Here is a 5,917-nt window from a genome sequence, read left to right as displayed (position 1 = left end):
AAGGTCGCATTTAATAGTGTCTTGTAAGCCTTTAATAGGGTAGGCTTTTAATAGGGCATCACTTTAGAAGAGTGAAAATCAAGTAGCATGTTACTGATGGTTTTTCCCAAATTGGGTTTCCACGTAAATCATTGTGTCATGTGTTGATCTTTCATGTTTTATCTCTGCATGTTGATTTACTGTAACTTGCTAATATGGTTGACTTAAGTTTGGATGGATAAAAAGTGTATGGATTCATTAAAAGTAGAGAAAAAGTATTATTAGGGCATTTGGACCTTGAATAATTGATTCACCCCCCCCCTCTCAGTTATTCTAAAGAATTCTAATAGTTAAGAGGTTACATCAACTATTTTTATATGTCATCAATATTTGGAATAAAGAAGAGGCATTAGGGAAAGCATTTTTAGAAGCTGATAGGTAGCTCTTATCTTGGATTGAAGAAATGGGTGATGATGTTGAATCTGGCTCAATGAAAACTGTTATGTTTTTGGGAGGTGATAGATTAATAGTTTCTTTTGTGATTTCTTCCTTCAAAGAAAGTAAATCAAATGAGAGGAATTCTATATTTTTACTAGAATAAAGACATTACATCTCCATGCAAAGAGAAGAAAAGATAGACAAGTATGGATGGGTGCATTGCGTGTCACAAAAGAATGATTCCATAGTAGTTAGGTTGACTTAATTACCTTGCTAGAGTCTTAGGAAGTAGAAATTTCAATATGAACATTGAGATAATGGTTAACAGAAGAGGGCCTTTCTGAAGAGGTGATTAGGGACTGTGAAGGCATTATAATTTTGAATTTTCTATCTTACAAAAATAGCTAAGATTGCTTTAGAAAAAGAATTTGTAGTCGATTAAGAAATCAAGACAGCTACAAAGATTTTTATTGTTATAATGCTTATGTTGGATGTCTATTACTGTAGGCAAAAAAGATGGAACTAGAGGCCAAATTTGTAGATGAAACACAAAATTGTATGCATGGTGGTCACTATTCTCGTGAAAGTATGCCCAAAGCTTTTCATGGAACTAACTCGGATACTAACAAGGAAAAGGAAAAACATGTTGCACTTGAAGTAGATATAGATGAGGGAGATGATGTTTACTTTAACAAAACAAAATTTCTTGGTACAGATGCATTCAATGGACAATCTTCAACTAAATTACCAGAATCTCGTGGTGCTAGATCACCTCTATCAAGGTGTATGACACATGTAGATGGGGATGAGTAAGAAATGAGTGTAGTTGATTATAATTTTCCGCTTATTGAGCAGTGAAAGAGGTTGCTTGAACCTAAAGAAATAGAGAAAAGTGTTAGCTTGTAATCATTGATCAAGGATAATATTAGAAAAGACTTGACCAAAGTTTGCCTTCCAGTTTATTTTAATGAGCCAATCTCTTTCTTACAAAAATGTTTTGAGGATATGGAATACTCCTATCTTCTAGATTGAGCATATAAATATAGTAAATAAGGAAACTATTTCATGAGGATATTGCACATTGCTACATTAGTTATCTCTGGATATGCATCATTGGAGGGTCAAATGTGTAAACCATTTAATCCATAGCTAGGAGAGACATACAAAGAAAATTATCTTGATAAAGGCATACAATTCATTTTTGAAAAGGTACAAGGTTATGTCCGTGATCAAAATGGGAACAAACTTGCAACTTTTATAGGAAGGCAGCTATGGAGGACACAAAGGAGGCACTAAGAAAAAAAGCAATAGCTAGCCAAAGTGAAGGGCACACACATTTGGGGAGTTGCCAAGTAGAGAAGAGCCACATTTTAGTAGGGGAATCCAAAGTGAAAGGAACAACAAATGTTTTGAAACACTATGTATAGATTATGCATCCTCATAATCCATATGGAAATAGCAAGGTTTCTCTTAATAAAATTAGACGTGTAAAAGAAACATGCACTGCAGTTAAATGACAACTCATGCCAAGGAGAGAAGCCATGCGTAGGAGCCAAAGAGACAAAAGGTGCAAGGGCTGCATTTTTTAATTGGGCCACCCCTACATGAAGAGCATCCACATCCAAGGCATAGCACCCATGTTTGGCCATCATCCATGCCAACGAAAAGGCTGAGCCCCTCGTGGAAGGAAAGGCTCTAGTTGCGAGGAAGAAATGCAAAGTTCCATGGCAAAGATGATGTGTAGAGAACATAGGAATTATATCACACATTCATAGGTTAGGGAGGATTTTTAATGTTTAAGTATTCACTTACACAATAGCATACTATCTTAAAGAAACACCACTTTTAGAAGCCTAGACATGCATTGAGGGACCCATGTACGGCTAGTTGGAGGTGACAGTAGGAAGAAATTTTGAACAAAGTGTCGAGCATGATGATGTGGCTCTAGAATAGCAAGCTGAAGATTGACACATAGGATTGTGCCATGTGGGGCATCCTACGGTGGGTGCTTCCCCACTTCAAAAAGTTTCTTGATAGTTAAATAATGCAGGGAAGAACCTGGTGCCATGTGCTAGTGGTCCCAAGCCGGTGGTGAGCTGGTGGAACTTGTCAATAGCGATGTGGAAATTTGGATGAATCCTAGAGTGACACATGGCATCCATTAGAGAAGTCCTTGTATGAAAAGTGGTAGGAGGCTCTAGCCTAACATGAGATTTGAGGTACTAATGTGGCATGGGGGACACATGTCATGACGATGCTTCCCTGCTTACATAGTCAGTAGCTGCTAACTATAATGCAGTGAAGTGCCTAGTTGACATGTGTCAGTGGGCCCACTCAGAGATGATGCGGATGGTGATTGTATAGATATGCCAATTAGATTTTGCCAAATAGTAGCTTGGTCAAAGGGGGTTTGACCTAAAATAGAAGTTGGAGGGAAAATCAAAATGCCAAAAACAAATTTTTAAAATATTTTCTCATAAAAGGGTTAGTATACACTTTTAAATTGAAAGATGATTTATTCTAAATTGTAAGCTTTAGAAAATTTTAAATTTTTAAAAATTTAAAAGTTACAGACCAGAGACCATGTAGCAGAGGTTGATTTTTCAAAATTACATTCTGGGAGTTCCTAGGAAGCAAATAGAGGCATATTATATATCGCCAAAATTGGGAGAAGACAAAATTTTTGATTATGGAGTTTGTTTTAAAACAAGAATTCACTAGTTGAAGTTATAGATAGAAATGTAAAATTTGGGCCTTCTCAGTGAAATGGGTAAAAATTGAAAATGTAGTTAGAAGGTTGGTAAAACATGGTAAAAATGCAGTTGGGGTCAGTTTTGGTCACCTTCAAATTAGTTTAAAGTCAGGTTTTTACCAGCATTTCATGATGCAGCTCAGTTATTTTGGTGACACAAAGGTTTTCATCATTCAACAAAGATACTTCCAAGTTTGTTGCAGAATATTGATGAAAACTAAATTAGATCAAATGGATGGAAAGAGGAAAGAGGTTTTGCAATAGAAAAGGATGGAATTTTAAGTGGACACATGTTGTCTTTAGATTATATCTGGGAATTCATCCTCTTCTATATTGTTCTTTCTTTCATCCATTGTAAGGGTTGTTTCTAGTTTTTTGAGAAAAACTTCTCACTGCTGTGATACCATTCCTTTCAGCAATTTCTCTTGTAATGAATAGCAAGAAATGAGAATATAGATAGTTCTGGTCTATTATGTACTTTTGCGTTTCAATTTCATGCATCTTATTGTATTTGTTTCAAAGAAATGAATGAACAGGTAGTAGCAAATTAGTCTTTATTCTGACATCTTCTCTCCCATTCATGTTGTTTGTGATCTTTTGTGTTTTGTAAACAAAGATTATGAAAATCAGTTGCAATCTATTGGTTGTAAATGTTGATTTATTGTGCTTATGACTCAAATAGTTATGTAAATGCTTGATTCATCATCATAGGATTGCAGATCTCATGAAGGGATAGGTTGAGTATGAGATTCAGATGTCTAATTCACAAAGTGGATAGATAGATTAGGAAGTCCTAATATATGACATATGTCAATGACTTTCAGGGATGTTTGTTAGGGTTTTGTGTGACTGCCTAATAGATAAGGCATTGATCATTTTGAAGGATCATAGGGTTATGTTGTTCATGTCATGTTTTGCTAAAAATCAACATCATTAATGAAGTATTTTCCCTTTAATGTTGAAGAACCTAAATGTGATGCCCTCACTTAGCTTACCAAGTTCTTTGGTCATGTTATTAGCTATTCCATGTTGGAGATCCTTGCATAAGTTTTAGAAGATTTAGGGTTTTAATCTAATATTAATAGATTCAAGAATATGTTTAGCACTAGTACCATATTATTTGAATCTGAGGTCCACCCACCTAGGTTTTGCAGAACCTAAAGTAAAAGAAGGGTCAAGCCTTATAGTTGGCCTAGTGTTTGAAATGATATATTCAAGATGAGAGTTAGCTGCCCCTAGATGTACTATATTATCATTAGGGTAATTTGAAACCATCAGTGTTTCAAAAACACCAACACATTGTTCACATTCTCTATACTTGGTAGCTTTGACACTTTAACTTCAAGTAGGTTTAGAACTAATGTTTGTGAAAACATAGGATCAATAGAGAAACTTGATAATGTAATGATACATGTAGGTCCTCTAGTATTTTTTTTCCTTTGCAATAATCAATTGGCCATGCCTAATTGTTCCCTCACTAGGAGGTTTGTGGGCTGGTGCTTTATCACATGTAGAAAAATTTAATGCATTATTCTCTGTGGAGTCTCCTCCAATTTGAGCATGTTCATTTCCATTGTTCTAATATCTAGTACTCTCATCTCCTTATCCCCCTTATGTTTGTTGAGCTTATTGCTTAGTTTCTATATCATCTATTGTTCCTCAGTTCTCACAATGGTGTCTACTAGCATATGTAGAGATGTGATAGGAACATCATTTACATTGTGGTCCTTAGGCTTTGGGAACTCTTTAATGTGTTGAATTACTGGATCAAGTCTAGGTATGTGAGCATGTGTAGATTCATCAAGTGTTATTCACTTTGTGTCTAACCCAATAGGCATTGTAATTTTCTCATCCTTCTTTAACTTCTTAGCAGTGTCTTTATTATGAAATCCTTCTATAGTAATTGTATCTTATTTTCCAATAATATCTCCCACCATTTGATATACTGATTTAATAAAATCTTTTGGGGTGATGTTGATATACTCAACTTCTTTATTTTCTAGCTCAACATCTTGATTGGTTTCTTTGTTAGCCAATTTAATAGTCTTGTTGGGTCCTTAACATTGTGAATTTATCCCCATATCATTTTTGAATCTTCATCAATGAGTTACAAATTATTACATAAAATATAAATAGCTTTGTATTTATACACAAATGAGTTGTTGTGTTTCTCTAAAGCTTCGACAATCTCTTCTAAACTAAATTTGGGCATAATATTTTCTAATGTTTTGATCTGTAGTGCCTCTTGTGTTTGTAGTCTGTACGTTGTTTATTTTGATTTGAGAGACACTTAATACTCTTTTATATGTACTTTGAGATGACTTGAGGGTTGAATGTTATACTTTGATTCAATACCATAGATGTTTTACTGCTATGTTGTTCAGTTTATCATATTTTCATGTTGATGCCATATTGAGATGTCAGTAGGTCTATGATGATATCTAATTATCTAGTATTTGGACATATTTTTACTTATGGTTATGTGATGGATTTTGTATGCTATGGTTATCTACTTCATTCTTGTATCTTTATGCTTTATGAGAACATGAGTGATGTAAATGGATTATTTAGGTATAATTGAATAAATGGTTAAATTAATTATTTATTGCATTTATTACTTTGGCTATGTTATTATATGTGATTACACTTGATTGTGTGTTTTAGTGTGTAGGAATTATACCCCTAGCCGTGGCACATGGAGTTAGTGATTTACCTTTTCATATTTTACCAATGTCATCCCTGTACGGT

The 5,917-nt window shown here is 34.5% G+C and overlaps 1 pseudogene; it reads left to right on the top strand.

Moving 5' to 3' along the window:
* Positions 1-442: 442 nt before the first annotated feature.
* Positions 443-1,713, top strand: LOC149559173 (oxysterol-binding protein-related protein 1C pseudogene; annotated as a pseudogene).
* Positions 1,714-5,917: the final 4,204 nt, after the last annotated feature.

Source organism: Cupressus sempervirens, chromosome 5 (assembly GCF_028749045.1).
Source record: "Cupressus sempervirens isolate cs-2001-9-10 chromosome 5, ASM2874904v1, whole genome shotgun sequence".
NCBI lineage: Eukaryota > Viridiplantae > Streptophyta > Pinopsida > Cupressales > Cupressaceae > Cupressus > Cupressus sempervirens.
This window is presented reverse-complemented; position numbering and strand designations above follow the sequence as displayed.